Source organism: Heterodontus francisci, chromosome 18 (genome assembly GCF_036365525.1).
Source record: "Heterodontus francisci isolate sHetFra1 chromosome 18, sHetFra1.hap1, whole genome shotgun sequence".
NCBI classification, from domain to species: Eukaryota; Metazoa; Chordata; class Chondrichthyes; order Heterodontiformes; family Heterodontidae; genus Heterodontus; species Heterodontus francisci.
Window position 1 is genome coordinate 24,986,409 of NC_090388.1, and position 20,076 is coordinate 25,006,484.

The window sequence follows — 20,076 nt, forward strand, 5'->3', positions numbered from 1 at the left end:
AAATATACCAATTGTTTCCATGGGCTTCTGCTTCTGCATCAGTGAGCTGGACTATGTTGGTGTCCACCTCCAGTCCCCTTCCTCTCCCTTGCATTTTACACTTTGTTCTTCTAAAAGTTGTGAAGAAATGGTCTTGCGAGTGAGTCACAATGAGGTATTGACCTGATGGATACAATGCATTCAATGAAGGTGACAATCAGATGGATGCATCACATTCCATAAGAATTGGGGTGAGTGGTGACAGAGTATAAATAAATGGGGAAGTGATGAATCGCTTAGAAAGTGAATGCTGGGTCTGTTGAAAGTTCAGTGGGTGTGAGGAATGATGTGATGAAGTACACTTGGCAAGACAGAGTGAAGGCGAAGGCCTTAAATCACAGGATGTTGGTGAATCAGCAATTGCACTCACTTGCCTGACCTGGTTATGTCATTTAACCACTGCATCCTCGACCAGGGCACAAAACTCCTGCTGTTCACCTCCTCAGTCACTTCTAACCATGCCTTCTTGGTGAGAGCCACAGGTTTCTTCCTCCCATTGCTGAGGAAACATATATCCCTCCTGCTCCTGACTGCACCCAGCAGTAATTCCAGTGATGCATCATTGATTCTGGGTGCTGCCTTTTCCTCATGTACATCTATGGTAAAAATCTTCTAGCCTTTCCAATTTCCATTTGTGCACTGTCCTTTTAAATAGAGCTGCAATCGCATCATGATCACAAGGAGACGCAAAACCCAGAAGTCAAAATTCATTGCTTCAATTCAGTTGCGATCACAGGTTCCGACCTGCTGCCTTGACTTCCCGTTTTCGCCCACGCAATTCTACCTCTCTGTTGGAAGTCGCCTTCAGATTAATATCGAGGCCAAAGACAGTTTAATGAAACTTTCAATGTTTATATATCATATACATTTCATATCTATTTTCAGATCAAACGGGCTGAATTTTACTAGCCCCTCGACACCGCGGTTCGCGGCGCAGGGCCAGTAAAATTCTGCAGGGAGAGGCCTGTCTCGACCCATGACGTCAAGAAGGACCAGCCGCAAATTACTGGCGGGGGGACCTTGGTGCGGCCCCCCACCACACAGCAGCAGCACCCCAATTAGAATATGTTAAATGGTACTTAACTCTGCAGATTACGCAGCCCACCGCCTGTCCATGGGCACTTTCTGGTTTTTCGCTAAATGGGCGGCCGTCATGTTCTGTCCTGTTCATGAGTTAAAAAGCCAGAGGGTCCTCAGAGGCAGAAGTTGTCGCCAGCGAAGGTAAGTTCTGTTATTCAGGGGTCTCACTCTGCATTCTGGAAGAGAGGAGAGAGGGGGTCTGGGATTACTGGAGGGAATGCTCTGCAGGCATGAAGGGAGGTACAGTGAACCCTCTCTCTGTAAACAGTGTATGCTCTGCATTTATTCGTATTTGTGAAGGAGCAATGGCACTCTAGTCACCCTGTGTGTGGGGAGAGTGCCAGAAAGGGTAGTAGCATTAAGGTTATATGTATGGTGGGGGCAATCGATTCAGCTGGTCGTATCTTGATGTGGTCATGCTGTGCCACTCAATGTTGGCCAAGATGGGCAATGCCATGGCACACCACATAGTTGATCCATGAAAGCAGCTGATGTACCCGTCAACACAAATCCCTGTCCTGTTAGGAATCTTCGAATACATGAAGGGTTCAACTTTATTTATCACATAGAAGTAGGTATGGCTCATCCTACATTGTGTGATCCTCTGCTCCTGAGGATGCACCAGAGACAAAATCCAAGTAGAGGCCCCCGGTCATGAGCAACAGCCTTTATGGTTGCCATGCATCGACAGGCCCCATATGACATGCCAACGGATGTCAGAGCACCAGTGTCAGAGGCGATTGTGCATGTAGGGAGAGTGGTGACACGTCTCTGTGCCCTGCTCAAAGATGACCTGCAGTCCAGGGGTTTCGGTGGGCATCTTATGTCTTTGGTCCTCACAGTGGCAGTGGCCCTCAAGCTTGACGCCGCTGCAGCTTTTCACGGGCCCACCAGAGACCTTTGTGGGGTCACACAGTCAGCAGTGCACCGCTGCATCAGGGTGGTCACCGATGTGCTGGTCATCGAGGGCCAGTGAGTATGTCCGCTTCAGGACAGACTGTCACAGCAGGCCCAGAGGGCCATCGGTTTAGACACCATTGCCAAAAAACCATAGGCTGTAAAGTTCATAGACTGCACTCATGTGGCCATCAGGCCTCCCGCCAGTCTACCACCTGCAGACGTCACAATGAAAGGAATCCGTTCAATTTAGGTGAAGCTGGTATGTAATCAGCGCAGATGCTTCATGAAAATCTGTGACCACTTCTCAGGAAGCTGTCATGACACTTGGGTCTTGTACCAGTCCCGGTTGCCACCGCTGCTCACTGAACTGGCTCAGATGGAGGGGTGGCTTCTTGGAGATAAGGGCTATCCCTTGCAGACATGGCTTCTGACACCAGTGAGAGACCTCACCACTGCTGAAGAGGAGAGATATAATGCCATTATAACAGCTACTGAGCTACAAGAGCCAACATTGACCAGGGGATCGGCATGCTGAAAGAGTGCTTCCAATTCCTGTATGAATAGGGTGATGCCCTGTACTATGGGCCGAAAAGGCCAGCTCCTTTCTTTGCTGCTCTGCACAACTATGCACCCAATAGGGGTCAGGCCCGGCATGATGAGGAGAGACATCAACAGGATTCCTCCTCGGACTATGAGGACGCTGAGGACCTACAACATGAAAGATGCATGGAAGGGCAGATGGCACCCAGGCTCTGCACGCAGGCCTAGCAATGAGCCAGGGATGTACAGCAGTGGCTTATCAGACAAAGGCTGTCTGCTCCATAGGAACCGACAAGAGCTCTGCAAGCCACACATCACCCTTGCTGAGCTCCGGTCCACATCTGCAGCATCCCTGTGTAAACCATTAGAGGAAGCAGCTGACTGAGCCAATGTCCATGTCACTGCATCTGTGGAGATGCTCATGAGTAATGGTGGCATGGCAATGATGGTTGGCTCTTCTGAAGGGCCAACGGTGCAAAGGGATGTGACATTGGCACTACATGCTGGCACACATCATTCACGTAGAGAAAAGGACACACATGTTGGTGAGGAACATTTAGTGAAAGATGTATTTACATTGCTGTGACATCCATGCATTCCCATTTGTGTCAGTGTGTTCTCTGTAAACCTCTGTAATACCTTTTATGGTGTATTTACGTCTCACGTCCTGGAATGTGCAAAATTAAGATTATTCACCCAGGTGCAGCTTGCCTGCAAGAAGGAATGTTACACTTGAGTGGAAGAAGAGGATCGCAACTTCACAGGACACTGGGACACAGCAGGGTAAGTATGTGACAGAAAGCGGAAAGCGGTAACTCAGCAGGTCAGGCAGCATCTGTGGAGAGAGAAGCAGAGTTAGTTTTCAGGTCTGTGAACTTGGACAAGTTAACTCTGCTTCTCTCTCCACAGATTCTGCCTGACCTGCTGGATTTCTGCAGCACTTCCTTCTTTGCTGCCAGATAGACAGCAGCCCCACTCTTCAGCAGTCAGGTAAGTATTCTTTGACAGCTGTCAGGAAATAGGGCCCCAGCACCTGCAGCACCTGCTGCACAGCTGTCAAAGGGTTCCTCACTGCGTCGAATGTCCCGCTTCTCCCCATGTAATATCGGGTGGGGGGGGTGGTTTCGGCGCAGTGATGCTAATGAGTCCCTGCGCTTAATATTGCGGGGACCCCGCTGAGTTTAAAGAGTGCTGCCGCGGATTGTGGCACCTGGATAAAATTCAGCCCAATGTGTTGTAGATTCCTGTGTTCTGACATAATTATTACTCGTTAATTTATTTCTGCAGAGGGAAATTTTCTGATAGACAAATATGTGCTTGCTTCATAAATTGTCACCTGCTACTTCCCTGCCTCCCCCCTTCAAATATCTTGTCTAGTATATTTTAAAAGACACTTACATTAATAATATGTTTATTGTCACACATACTTTCACCAAGTTGATTATAATTTTGTTTCACATTATTCGATAAATGTCGTAAAAATAATACGTTGTATTGCATTTTATACAGTTAGTATTGGAAGGCTGTGCATCTGTATAGCTGAAGATCCAAACTCTTAGAAGGTGATAGAATGAATCGCAGCTGGTTAAAGACCACAGGAAGACTGGACTGAAGGCCTGACAATAGGCAGACAGCTGCTGCAATTAGTAGAAGGCCATGGCATTTGCTGTATTAGGCCAACTTGGTTGGGATGATTGATATTTATGTTATTCATTACTTAACACTTTAAAGTTACACAAATGGTTTGTCCAGGTACAACTGGGCTTGAGTGAGTGATGTGTTGATATTGTACAGCTCTAAGAAAGGATAGCAACCTTTCCTTGCCTGTATCTATTTTCCATTTGCAATTTAGTGAAGTGTAGGAAATATTTATTAATAGACAGTCTCAGGGCACATATATAGATGCTGGAAAGCTGCTCACTATATTCGATTACCAAGTTCTAAGAAAGCATGTGTCTTCTCAAGGGTTTGCAGTCTTGCCCAATTCAGCCCAATCCTCCATTATAGCAATACCAGGGACCTAAAAGCTAAGATTTTCCACTTCTGCAATTATCTGTCTATTAAGGTGAATGAGTGACCCAGCCTGAGAATTTATTTGCTGTAGAAGGGGGGGGGGGGGGGGGGGACCAACTATGATCCATGAGGCCGAGCCTTCTGGTCAACGAAGCCCTGGAAACAGTTCTGTTTGTTGGTTACATAATGCCAACTCACTACTTTGCTCATGGACCTGGAGGTTTGGAGAGGACAGTCCTTAGTGGCTTTGACTCGATGCTGGATAAATTCGGAAGCAGACTATCAATATTTGTTGGGAATCACAGTTTTATATGTAAATTAATGGCATTGATTTAAACTTTAGATCTGTCTTATAAAGTTTCACAGTATGCACTTAAATGGTTCATAAAGACAAAAAAAAGGTATCCATCCTGTTTTCAACCTCATTGTTCCTGGCATTGTGTTTCATACACTGGAAGGCCCAGTTAAGAACAGGTGCATGCTATGGGATTTCACCATTGTGGAGAGCACATACATAAATTTCCAGTGCATATTCTCCTATCATATAAATGTTTGCTCCGCGGCAATGATGATGGTAATTGGCCACATAATCTCTTCTGATTGGTTGACTCATCAAAGGAACTCCAACACTCTATTAATTACTCTTGAGTCTTCTTTGGTACTGCTCAGATTGAGTCAGAGCAGTGTTTTTGCTATTTGTTTCAATTGCCTTTGTATTGCTTAAAACTAACACTCAAGCATGACACCCAGGCATCTGATATTTTATCGTGCACAATGATATGGTGGAAAGTATTGTTAGTGCTCCTCAATTTCTAAAAGGAAAGGACATTTTTCAAACAGTATGGTGAAATTAGTATTTATGAAGATAGCGAGGAGCAAACATAGATAATAACGGCATGCAGACTTCCAAGGAATTTTAACAAGAAGCAGAAGATTGCCCACACTGAGAAGAGATTTGTGTAGGACAGGAACAGATAAAGAAGAGAAAAGCCATTTGAGTGGAAAACTAATGCTAAATTGGAACCCTGAATTCGTGGGGCTCTTGGCGGGGGTGGCGGGTTGGGGGGGTGGGCGGGTTGGTTCTTCTCACTCGCAAGAACGGGGAGGGTGGAAAATAAACATTTTAAAAATCTGAAACCTTCTATCCTCTATTCTCTTCTATCCTACCTCAGAAAAGCGATTTGCTTCTCTATATAGGAAACAACATCATACCTATTAGGAGCCCATCTGATACATCTCCCAGTCAGGTTGGAAGGGACTGCCATACAGCTATGTGAAACTCTACCTCTGGTCACCTGCAAGGCCTTTCTTTCTTTAAGCAGGAAAATTCCTTCTTCTTGGTAGAGCTACATCACAAATCAAAAGCCATGCCACTGTGGAGAGCCTCTTGGCTACATATCTGCATTAAATTGAATTTAACCGAAGAATAGTCAAAAGCTGCAGTAACAAGCAGACAGTTTATTCACTGTGGCATACCGTTAGGGTTCTCTCTGAATATCCTTCAACAGTACAGGTCAGGAATGACACAGTAATAAAGTCAATCAATCAAACAGACCTTGCAGTTCAACTAAAAAACATCCTGAGTGAGCGCAGATAGATAAGGCATAAAAAAAAGGCCAATGGTATTTTTGATTTATGAGTGCGACATAGAGTACAATAGTAAGCAAGCAATGATAACTTTGTACAAAACATTTGGTTAGGCCACAGTTAGAATACAGTGTACAGCTTTCTTTTGGGCCTCCTTATCTCGAGAGACAATGGATACGCGCCTGGAGGTGGTCAGTGGTTTGTGAAGCAGCGCCTGGAGTGGCTATAAAGGCCAATTCTGGAGTGACAGGCTCTTCCACAGGTGCTGCAGAGAAATTTGTTTGTTGGGGCTGTTGCACAGTTGGCTCTCCCCTTGCGCCTCTGTCTTTTTTCCTGCCAACTACTAAGTCTCTTCGACTTTTTCAGCTTTGGACACCCCATTAGAGAAAGGTCATTAGAGCCATTGAGCATACAATGTGGATTTACTGGAAAGATTCCAGGGATGAAAAAACTCCAGTAATGAGGAAAGACAAGACCTTGTAAGTATTTTCATTATAGCAGAATACGGAAAAGAGGATAATTAATGACATTTTTCTTAAATCATGAGAAGTTTTAACAGAGTGAATCGAAGGAGATCGTGAAGGTCAGAGGTAGATCATGGAGGTCAAGAAAGGGGGAGATTGTGGGGGAGATGGTGGGGGTTGGACGATCCCCAGGTCTGTGAAAAGGTTTGCTTGTTGAGGCTTCTCCTCCTGGCCTACAAGCAGTGCTGTAAATGTATTTACCTAATGGAACTGTTCCTTCTCACTTCTTTTCCTCAGTCCCAGGAAACCTGGTCAGAATTAGTTAAAATAAAAATCATAAAAATGGAGCCTCCTTAAAGGATTTCATTGATCAGTATACCTCCTGAGAGCTGTATGGTCACCCACTCCCCCGATCTGTCTCCGTTAAAACCAGAAGTGGACAGCTTGGAGGTGGTTTGGGGGAAGGGTTTGAAATTTGTACAAGTTTTACTTCCCATCTTCCCCAATTCAATCTTTACTTGGGGTTAAAATTTCCCTCAATGACAGGGTTATCAAATTAAAATTATCACTAAGAGGGTGAGCAAGAAATTAGGAAATAATTCTTCATGCAGAGGTTTGTTGGAGCATGAAGTTCTTTGCCACAGGGAGTTCTTGAGGCAAAGGACATTGCAATTTTTAAGATACATATATTATCTTGAAAAGTGGTGAAAGGATTGCCTACAATGTAATATTAGAATTCCTCTTCTAACCTGGCAAAAGGGTAGCAAATATACCTTTAACCTATAGCAATCTATTGCAGGAATGTGAGACACCAAACCAAGTTTATTGTAAAATTTTATAGCAGTAATATTAACCCCAATTTTGCAAGCCCTTCATAAAGGTTTAGAGAATAAATCAGGTCACAATTCGTCAAAAACACCAGACAGAAAAATTGTGAAAAAATATCCTAAAGGCTAGCTGACCGTAGAAGAGAATAAAGGCCATGAGTATGGCAGGATAATGAACATGGCCGGAACAGACCAATTGCTTAGTAATGATGTGATTCTTCACAAGGCCCAGATGTGATAGATAAGTAGGGGTGTTTCATGCTTCAACAAAGTTAATTGGTGATCAGTTGATTTTTTACGCAAATGCTTCATGACTCATTTTTGTCTCCGCTTGGCTTTTCCTTTCTCTTCCTTTGCACAAATCAGGAGCACTGCTATGGGGACACAGCAAGTAACTCTTATTTATAAAGACCGACTTATCTGGAAGTACTGATTTCCAAGAATATCAGTTTAATTATACTGCCATTGAAGAGAAAAACAAATATACACTCTCCTGGCCCTTTCATTCCATTGATAGAATTCATTTTTCTGAACTGTTCAGTTGAATTTTGATGACTGTTATTGTACCTGGGGTAACTTTGAACTGGTTTTATTGTGCAAAGTCTTAAGAAAAGACAATGAAGCAGATGATAGGGTTAATGTTTTATTTGTTTTATATATTCTGAAAAGAGACAAAACATATCAGCTCAGCAATTACAAGATGAAGTGTAAACTGGGTTATTCCAAAAATACCAGTCTATAACTCAGCAGCATTCTATGACAAGGAAGTGAGCCACCATTACAATTACGATTTGGCCCATATTCACAGAAGTAGTGACGCACTAAAAATGCAGATGATGCCAACTTGAGTGGGACTATTTGAAGAAAGGAATAAAATTTGGAGCTATCTGTAGAAGCTTAGTAGCTAGTTAAATGAGCTAGAAATTTAACATTGGAATTGTTCAAATACAATTAGATGTCATTGTGGGAGTGATTAACATAGAAGGTCCAATGGGTCAAATGGCCTTTTTTCATCCTCGCAAGCTCTTATGGGCTATTTTCATGCTATATGCATTGTGCTACAAATATGAGTGCATAGTTTCCATTTCAACTTCTGTTATAAATCAAAATGACTATACATGCTGTGCAGTGCCAAGCAGTCTGATGTTTTGAATAAACTTGGCAACTTGTGTGATTGTTCTCCCAATATTGTACTGAACGAATATAATAATATTAATTAAATAAAATGTAGAATTACAAATCCTTATTAAATAAAACTGACATGCCAACATACAGAAATATTCTCCATTTATTGTTTTCTGAATAACCTCACTGACACATTCTGCAGTAAGTCCTGAAAAAGTTTAATACACTTTATATAAGTAATTATACAACAATCTCTCCTATCCCTTTAATGCATTTAAGTGCTCTCCCAAATGTCTACAGGTATTTCAAGAAATTACATTGGAGCACATTCATTTCCACATAGTCATGCTGATAAGCTTGCAGTACAATGCTAACTGTAGAGCACCATGCCATTAGCTGTTTAATACCACAGGGACTGTGAATGAGTAGGTTAAAGCTCGTGGTAGCTCTTTTCAAACTGGCAACCTTGTGAATGTTACAAATCAAACAGAGTAAAGCTCAGGCTGGCTTCACTTTTAGTGCCTCAATCAGAAATTTTCCTGTTGATAATTTTGGACTCTATATTTTAGCTCAGATCTTAGTAGATAGAACTTAGAAGTGCTTTTATCAATTGACTGAATATGAAACACAATCCTTTAAGAAATAGTAAATCAAAATATATGAGTGCAGTAAAGCCGAATAATTTAAAGAGTATTACTTGGGGGAAGATATCTGACCATGCTTTTATTTTTGTCATCTTTTTAGGTCATACTTCATTCTATGATGTGCTATTGATCTATTTTTAATTGGCAATGCACTAGATAACATGACATAAAATTGACAATCTCCTACACAGTGGTACACTAGCAAAGCTTATATTGCCTTCCTAAAGAACTGAAAATTATTTTGGTTCCAGGTACAGTACCCATTTTGCTGAACAGTCTCAGAGCAGCAAAGTAAAGGAGTTCATCCATTAAAGAGATTAATAAATAAACTGTTGTCACTTCAGTTCAGTAGAGCAGACGTCTGTGTAACTGCCTGCAGTAGAAGCAATCAATCAAATAATATTATTTTTGTCTGCAAACATTAAGCTGCTTTTGTTAATGCTGGCTGTAACTCAATTATGCATTAACACAGTTTTAAGCCTAATTAGTCTGAAGGTAATGTGTAACATTGACAATGGATATACTTTCTTTTATTTATGGAAGATGAATCAGTTCTAATCCATAGTTACAAATTGAAATTTTCATTATATATATGTAATTCCTTTTTTCTGAACACACTATAGTAGTTAGGTACTGCCTTGGAGATGGCATTTTTTTCGATATCTCCCAATTAATTGGACACAATGGATTCTTTCATAATTAAGCAGATTGTAGGTTATTGTTATGACTGTGTACTTTAAGCTTTATGCATGGGCTTCTCACATGATTTGGTATATGTAACTTTTCAGGTGTGAAATTAAAATGCGAATGACTGACCTTTATTAAGATGTATTGTATTTCTCTTCACATTCTACTTTAAATGTCTTGTAATGATTCAGTCCTTCACTTCCTATTTATAACAGGGTTGATGACTTTAAATGATACAGTCATCTGCCAATTCATGTGTTCTGTAGCCAGTAAAAATGATACACTTTTACTTGAAGACTAGCTAATTATAGCAACAATGCATTAATCTATTTCTCTGTTAGGGCATCATTTTGTACTCAAGACAGCTTTTGTTTGCAAGAATTATTTTAGCTGCCTGTGAAAGATGTAGGCTATGTGCCATTCCAAACTACTGCAGTTTGAACCAATACAAACACTATATCTCCCGAAACAGTTTCTCTTGCCTTATCCACATGATTAATTCAGATGAGCCCCAGTACTCCTTCTTTAGGTCCCTCATATTCATTAGCTATATGATACCCTTCCATGAAATGAATCTGTAAACATCGGTTCAGCTTCCATATGCACACTGACAGATACCAAACTGTAACTCTCCACCACTACCATTGATTCCCGGGGTGTTACTGCACTGCCTGCCCAACATCAAGTCCTGAATGAGTTACAACTTTCTACAGTTCCTTGTCAGCAAAGCTGAAGTCATGCTATTTAGTTCTGTCCAGCACTGATGTCTTTCAAGCTCTGATTCCAACAACTTGCCTGGCTGACAATTTCTAGACACTGGTGTCATATAACCTTACATCCTGTTTGACTCTGAACATCTGAAAGCTTTGGGAGACCTTTGAGCACTGGGATAGGGCTGCAAATATGGCATTTTTGTGAAAGAGGGAAGATGTAAACAGGAGTGCTAATGGATTGGTCAGTTATGTAATAATGCTAATGTTTCCTACATGAGTGAGTCAGTAATCTCTCTTGGAGCTAGCAACAGGTTATACTGCACTTGTCTTCTGGCCTCATTCATCACCTTGCTGCTGATTGTGGGGGGTGGGGGCTTTCTCATCTGGGGACTTCATTACTAGGCCTCTTAGTAAGGAAACGTTGTTCAGCATGGAGCACACAACCATAATCCTTGGGAACATAGTAGGACTATATTTTTTATTTATTTATTTTTATTTAGAGATATAGCACTGAAACAGGCCCTTTGGCCCACCGAGTCTGTGCCGACCAACAACCACCCATTTATACTAACCCTACAGTAATCCCATATTCCCTATCACCTACCTACACTAGGGGCAATTTACAACGTCCAATTTACCTATCACCTGCAAGTCTTTGGCTGTGGGAGGAAACCGGAGCACCGGGCGAAAACCCACACGGTCACAGGGAGAACTTGCAAACTCCACACAGGCAGTACCCAGAATTGAACCCAGGTCCCTGAAGCTGTGAGGCTACGGTGCTAACCACTGCGCCATTGTGCCGCCCTGCACCACTGTGCCGGATATTGCAGGATGTCCCCATATTCATCCAGGAAACTGAAGTGCACTTTCAACATGATGTGCTTAATTATCATTCTGGTTGCTTCATGGACCTCATTGTACCAATGATCACCTTGTGTCTTAGGAAGCTGCACAGATGTCTTTAATTATTTCTGCAGAGGTAATCTTCATCTCCCAGGAGCCACCCCCAGTTTTGTCTGTCATGGTGGATACTGTTGATGCATTGGATTCTCTAAAATAAATGCTTTGTGGCAGCTACAAAGGATTGCTGGCAAGCATTGTTGAGAGACATAGAAAGATGAGCAGTGATACTCATCTTTGCTGTACTGAAGCCAAGTGCCGGGGCTGATGCTGCAGACACTGACCCTCTTAGCGACCTCTGTCCAGGCCTGCTGGATAGTCACTCTGGGTATGCTTCTGTGGGTACTGGGGAACAAAACCTCTGTCCTCCTTTACTTCTGCCTAGGAGGCATCTGAAAACATGGAGCCAACCCTTTCACTCATATTAGAGAACCTGTCCTTGCAGCAGTATGACAGCAGAATATGAAAGCAGGGAATGCAGTCTCACTTTAAGAGGTCTATTCCTGCTTTAAATAGGCCACAGGTATCCTGCCAGAAGTTGTGCAGAGAAAATAAGCAGGCTGCCCATTTCTCACGTGATCAACTAGGCGACAAGACAATCATAAATCACTTCAAATTGCGTTGCCGAGGTCAGGATGGTTTGCCAGTCAGCCTCAGTCCCCACCCGCCCGTTTCCCACCCTGAATTAAAATTGGGGCTTTATACTTCCAGCAGTTTTCATTCAACTGATCCTTCTGTAAGACTCTCTGTCTTCATTTCCAGTTTCCTTAAATTACCTACCTTTTCCCTTGGGTAGGCCTCTCATCATTTTAGCTTTTGCATGTTCTTTTGCTTTTATTAATATCTTTAAACAGCTTCACTTTCCTATCAGCTTCTTTTCTTTTATGGAATTTGCCGGTTATTCAAGTGATTGAATTTCAACATTGTGATTGCAGTATCTGTCATGGCCTGTTTTCCCCCATTTAAATCCTGATTCTCCTAAAAGTCTCATATGACTTGTGATTTTCAGTTCTGAAGAAGTGTTCTGCCTGAAGCATTGACTTGTCTTTTCTCTCTACAAATGCTGACTGATCTGATGTATTTTATATTTTATAGCAGAATTTTATATTTCAAGTTTCGAGCATTTTCAGCTTTTTATATTTTTAAGTGCACTTATCAACAGAGCTAACAAGACAACTAGACACATGTGTTTATGTAGTAGAGCAGTACATTGAGCTGGTCTCTATTTCACACATGATAGAAGTCTTCTGTCATATACTTCAAGCTGACAGCTACTTTTATTGCGCCCACTCCCTACTAATTGTCTAAATTGTTAGATTTTGAGACTGTGCTGAAATAATCTCATACTTAACTAAGCACTCATCCAAAACATGAAGTTCCTCACAATTTCCCATTTCCTGCTTGCTTTAACAAAAAAAGGTGAAGTTTTGACAAGCAAAGGATTTCCTTCCTCCCTTTCCTCTATACCACTGAATTATGTCTTACATAGTATTGCAGTGGAATCACAGGTACTAGAATTTCACCGTTAACAACCTGCCAGACAGGATGAGATCTCTTGCTGCTGCTCTATGTCAGCCATCTGAAGGTAGTTCATCTGAACAGAACTATCTATCAATTTACATACCAAATAGATATGTAAATTAGAGAATGGGGCACCAGTGGGAAATTCCCATCCAAGGAAATTGGGGGAACTTGGCAAGAAAAAAGGAAGTTTTCGTGGATCACGGAGAATTCATATAACTTGTAATTACACTAGTAGTCCCATAAACATTCATTGAAATGCGCTGTAAGATAAATGGAAATTAAACTTTGCAATAAACATGTGACCTCCACCAACTAGAAGAACAAGGGCAGCAGACGCACAGGAACACCATTACCTCTAATTTCCCGTCGATGCCACTCACCATCCCGACTTGGAAATATATCGCCATTCCTTCATTGCTGCTGGGTCAAAATCCTGGAACTCCCTAACTAACAGCATTGTGGAAGCATCTTCCCAACTGCAGCAGTTCAAGAAGAAGGCCCAACAACACCTTCTTAAGTGCAAAGAATGATGGACAATAAATGCTGACCTTAACAGTGATGCCCATATCCCAAGAGCATTTAAAAAAAAAATGACAATTGCTGAAACTTTTAAAATTCTGAAAATATGTGGATTTCTTTTCTGGACCCATTCCAAAAAGTCCTAAGTACTGAAAGGTTGCAGACATATAACTAATTTTCAACTCCATGGGTGCACCCGGTGGGTGGCAGATACGGTGGACTAGCATCTGCCTATGTTAATAGGCTGGACTTTCCTCGCTGTTTCCACTCTTTTTAGGATAGTTCTAGGCAGACATGAGTGGGAATTGTGGCAGTATGATTTCCACCAGGGCCCCAAAGTTTTACTGCCAATTTTGAGATTTTTTGTAAAATGTGATGGTAAATGTTGAGTACACCCACCTGTATTTGAGTGAACATATACAAGCTGGGAAAGCATTATGAAGTCGATTTTCACTGCATTTGTATGGCATTAAAGGGGTGGTAACAGCTTCTGGAATTCAGCCATGTTTAGACCAAGACTGGACTGAGGTCTAGGGCCAAGTGGTCCTGGGAGAAGCGGAACTGAGCATCGGTGAGCAGGTTATCAGTGAGTAAGTGCCGTTTGATAGCATTATTGATGACTCCTTCCAGATTAGCACAAAGCTTGAGCACTGTTCTCCATTCTTATTCAGGAACTGTTTAGACTAGGTATTAGCTTCATCATAAGCCTAACTTGTTGACTAAGTAATTTCTGATCCTTAGTCTAAATGTAAATTACACTATCAAAGAGTAAGTTAGTTGAAATTATTAAAATTTACCATCTATTAATAACTGAAATAAACCACCAGGCTTATGCAAATATATTTGGCTTATGTTTTGGCGGTGAAGACACAGGAAGAGCTTTTTCTACCTATTGTAAATTATATTAGTTTTGTAAACCTTTTTGGTCTTTCATTTAAGGTACCTTCCACAGAGGGTCTTCAGACAACTTCAGCTACAGCAATTTGTGAAATTAATTAAGTCACTCAAGTGGCTAAAAATTTGACAGCTCCAGTTTTCGGGCACGTGTATCATGATTTGTGAGCAGCCTGGGCCTGGCCCCTTTGAGGCAGACAACACGCAAACATCACGCTTCCTTTTCATTTCCATGATTGAAGCATTCAGCTGAGCATGACTCGCGCTGTTGGCTGTTTGAATGTTCAACAAGCCACCTAGGAGTATGCGTGGCTAGCACATGTTTCAGCCAGCCTGCACCTATTGAAGACAACATGTCCTTCCTAAAAGGAGAGCTGCACTCATTAGAAGGAAGCTGCTGCTGACTGTCTGTAGTGCTAGTGGCAGCAAGTACAAGCTAAACAAATGGAGCACCAGGTAAGAGAGAGGGCTCTGAGGTTCATGGTGTGGCACTGGAGGCCTTAGTGATGGAGGTCAACAGGAGGACAGAGGCCATGTTTCTGTACGTGGTAAGGAAGTCCTTAAGGAGCACTCTTATAAGGGAATGGGAGCAGGTGGCCAGGGAGGTCAGCTTCAAGATTCTGGCCCTGAGGACCTGGCAGCAGTGCCGCACATAGTTCAATGACCTGACGTGAGTGATCAAGGTCAGTGAACACATCTTCAAAGGACATCTCCTACCCACTATACCAGCAACCTATCACGCTGCTCAACTTACCACACCCTCATCACTCACCCATCAGCAGTCCCTAGCAGTCAGCACTCAGGCCTGACATTCAGATACTCCACCTCACCCTCACACAACTACCAAATATGCAAGCCTCAAATCCACATCACGCAGCCTATATATGCACAGCTGTTCAGCTGTGGCATGCACAGCACTACCAAAAAATCAGTGGCATTCTTCTCCCTCTCTTGCAGGACAAAGTCACACAGGGACTCGCAGGGAACAGAACAGAACTGGCCGGGGACAAGGCGGCTGCATCTTCTGAGTCCTATCGAGCAGATGATGCTCTGCATCATGGGGGTGGCTGTGACATTGCATTCGGCATCGCCGAGGACATTGAGGACAATAATATGTTCTTACCCTCTGCCCCATCTCAACTCCCATCTCCCCCTCATCCTGCCATCGAGCATGAAATGCAAGTTGCTGATGGTGTAACCATGAACCTCTTGCTTTCCATCCCACCCCCCTTCCCCCACTCCAACACTCCCCTTCTGCTCTTCTGCTTTCAGGCAACCAAGACCTGCTGCCTGCCAGGCACAGCAGCCTCAGGTGGAAGAGAAAGGAACACTACACCACTGATGAAGAAGCATTTTCACTTGATTTGATACTCGTAGCCACCAGCTCAGATTCCGACACTGCGTGAACTTTAGAAGGTAGTATAGAAGCAGGATCAGCATGTGCTGAGTCACCGCTCGGTGAGCACAAGTGGGCTGTAGTAAGACCAGGGGAAAGGATAGTTTGTGTGCCAGCTCACCAGAGGACAAGATTACACACAAATTCTGCTACAGGAGATGAGGATTTCAATGGGGCAGCCGACAGGAGAATGCTGATGAGCACGCACACTAAGATGCTTGGTGCTTTGGCAGGCCTGCCTCAGTCTCTTGTTACTGTCAGGGATCACAGAGGAGTCCAGCTGCAAAGTGGCACAGGGAATCGCCCATCCTTTCCACAATGGAAGTGGTGGCCAACTCTGTGACAGCACTTGCAGGCCCAGCCATGATGCAGCATCTGGAAGCTACCCAATATCTTCAGTGCTGCAGTGAAAGCTCAGGTGGAAGTCATAAGATCCATGCAGGTTGCCAAGCAGGCTAAGATTGCTGCCATCATGCCTCAGATGTGAGTGCTCAAAGGTGCATGCAGACTCACACAGCAACCCAGTGATCTGTGCTGCAACAGATTACTAGGATTGTTGAGGCGCCTCCCAGGGTGTGACTGAGGCTCCATGGTGCACAAACCTGCTGTCGTCTCTCAGGATGACAGAATTCATCTCCCACCACTGCCATTTTGCCAGTGGCCTTGCTGTTCATTCTCAGCCAGCCAGCACAGACTCCTGCCACCCATGCCGATGTGGTGCAGTCTGAAGCTTGGTTTGGAGCTGCTCAAGGGCATCCTGCAAGGCCATCTGCAGTCTTCTCCACTGAAAGTCAGCAGCCTTCCATCAGCCATGCAGCAGCCACTGGGGTAGCACTGCATAGGAGCACTAGGACAGGCAAAGGCACCCGCACGACAGGCACTAAGGAAATGCACGAGAGCGAATAGTTCATTTATGGTTGTATAATTGGACGTGTTGTTGGATAAAGATGCTGTGGAAAGGGTATTTTGTTAGCTTTTATTGCAAGAATTTGGCCGAGAGGATGCTGTGATGGGACTTTGAAGATGGATAGGAAGGTGAGGAATAGTGGAGCATTGGTGGTGAAGGGATGATGTCCGAAGGGAACTGGAGTCTAAGTATCCACTCCTGGACAGTCTGTTTGGAGCGAAAAAGCCAATGCCTCCTTCAGCTTTCTGAAACTGCTGAATTATATGTCATGTTTCCATGTCCGAATAGTCACAGCAATTTTGCTAACATTTTTAATACATGAACCAAAGTGTGCAGGAAAGTTTGTGGAATTATACAATATACATTAAGCAGCATTGGTTTCACTGCATGAATGTAAAAAATAATCAGCTCTGTTTTTTTAATACTTTTTAATTTATTTCAGTTTCATTAATACCACCCAATTTGAAATTGATCTTCAGCAGTAATGCAAAATAAGTGATAGGCAATTGGCAGTTTGTGTTACAACCCACCCAATTGATATCTATGGTAAAGAAAATCAGGCAAATTGACCACTGTCACCTCCATGTAGGCTTACACTTAAACAAGAGACATACAAAACCATTCCTGAATCATCATTAGGACACTCCACTATATCTGAAATGAATCTTCCCTCCCACAACCATAAAACTGCCAATGATTGGTCCTTGGGTTACTCAAAGGATTTAACCTCCTAGTTTTTTTTTAAGCAGTTTAAGGACTGGATATATTGTAACATTACTTACATGGACAGTACAAAGATAAAGAATAAAAATTCAGTCTTCACATATCAACAGATGATTTGCATCTTTGCATTTGTCACTTGATCCTCGTCCTGTCTGACTCACTTTTAGTTCCAGAGGTCACATCCACCATCTTTGCTGGCAGAATTGGCAGTCTGGTTCAAGAAGAGATAAGGGGGTAGAGTATCCGCTTTGGTGCAATTAGCAATTCTGTCACAAATTGCACTGACTTGAAATGTGTTTTCCTACCCCACGTTTCCGCACAAACTTAAATTCCATATCGTCAAATCAAAAATCTGCCATGAACCAGCGTTTCTGAGCAGTGTTTTAAACTGTATTTTTTAAAAATTGCTTTAAAAAGTATTCCTTGATATATTTAAGAGTGATAACTTGGTAAAGTTTGATTAATATAGATGAAAATGGGCTCAGGTACAATTTAATGGAGGATGGAGGATAAGAAATCAAAGTATATGTAGTAAACATGCAAGAGATCTGGAGAACTTTGACATTCACTTTACATGCCTACCGGCACAAAGACATGGCAGACTAAGACAGTTCACAATTTATAATGCTTCAGCAAATACTGTATCAAATCAGATAGCAATATAAAATATTTATCAAAGCACACTGGTACAGGTCTCTCTGCACAGCAGAACACTGTAAAACTGTCCACAGGTACTGTGGGGAAAGCTGTCAACAGCTGAAGTGTGAGAAGTGTGCTTTTACTATAAAAACCCAAAGTGCATGTCACACCTTCATATTTATTTTTGGACCTTGCAAGTTAACGGAGTTGACACAGACTGGTGTAATTTATACAATAATACAATGCTGCAACAAGATTCAATCGTGTAGATACAGAGAAACTATTTTCTCTGATAGAGGAGTCAAGATCAGAGGAATATAATCTTAAAATTAGAGCCAAGCCATTTAGGATGGAAATCAGGAATCTTTTTTTACACACTAGAAATCTCTAATTCTCTTCCCCACTGCAGATTTCAAAACTGAACTCAATAGATTTTTGTTTGGTAAGGGTATCAAGGGGAATGGAGCTATGTCAGGTGAATGGAGTTCAGGTACAGATCAGCTGTGATCTAGCTGAATGTCGGACAAGTACAATGAGCTGAACTGCCTGCTCCTATTCTTATGATGTAAAATGGACTCTCAAAGAGCTTGTGCTTTTTTTTTAAGGACATTACAGCCAAACCTTTTAAGTCACTAGTCTTTCTCTGGAGCAACAGTATTACAGCATGTTTTAGCATGGCTTGGCCATGTGAGCCGCATGGAAGATGGCAGGATCCCCAAAGACACATTGTACAGCGAGCTCGCCACTGGTATCAGACCCACCGGCCGTCCATGTCTCCGTTATAAAGACGTCTGCAAACGCGACATGAAATCGTGTGACATTGATCACAAGTCGTGGGAGTCAGTTGCCAGCATTCGCCAGAGCTGGCGGGCAGCCATAAAGACAGGGCTAAATTGTGGCGAGTCGAAGAGACTTAGTAGTTGGCAGGAAAAAAGACAGAGGCGCAAGGGGAGAGCCAACTGTGCAACAGCCCCAACAAACAAATTTCTCTGCAGCACCTGTGGAAGAGCCTATCACTCCAGAATTGGCCTTTATAGCCACTCCAGGCGCTGCTTCACAAACCACTGACCACCTCCAGGCGCGTATCCATTGTCTCTCGAGATAAGGAGGCCCAAAAGAAAAAAGAACAGCCAAACCTTTTAAGTCACTAGTCTTTCTCTGGAGCAACAGTATTACAGCATGTTTTAGCAATTACAATAATGATAAACAAAATTTTTTTGCTTCTACACCATTGTAACTTATGGTTCCGTTGTCTGGCATTTTTTGCACCCATTTGCCTTGTCACCCAAACTTCCAGGATTTCTCCAGCTCTGTGTTTTTGAAGTTCCCAAAACTGTCCAGGTGAGTAAAGTTAGAGGAGAGTGGGTCGAGTGTATTTTCTAGTCAGTTTACTTGTCCATGCCAGTGTGACTGCAGAAAACTACTTGTAAAAATATCAGTCAACCAGTTAGTCTTCTGTTCAACCTCTGCACCAGAAATAGTTCTGCACATACAATAAGGGTGCTATATTAACGTTCTAGCTTCTGTTGCACACAAAGTGCCAGTTTTATTTACTGTGAGTTACCTGTTGTCATTTAATTAACTTACAGTTGCAAACATTTTGCATTTAAAAGGAGAATGACCGGTAACGGTAATTTACAGTGATTATTATAAATACCTGAGACACAATAAAAGATCATTTATGGGCGTTGAATGGTAATATCACATTATTATTTTAAAATGACTGCCTGAGAGAAAAGGAGATTTGTTATCGCATTTTGTGACTGGGAGTTGCAATAATTGTGAGAATTTAATGTGCTTTGAAAGCACCAGGTGAAACTCAGCATTTATTTTTATCTAAGGCTTTTTTTTATATATCAAAACTTTCTTTTCCTGTTTTATGGATACTGAAGTTAAATCAAATGCTCCATCAATGAAAAACCTGTTGAAGTCATCTGACTGTAAGAATAAAATAT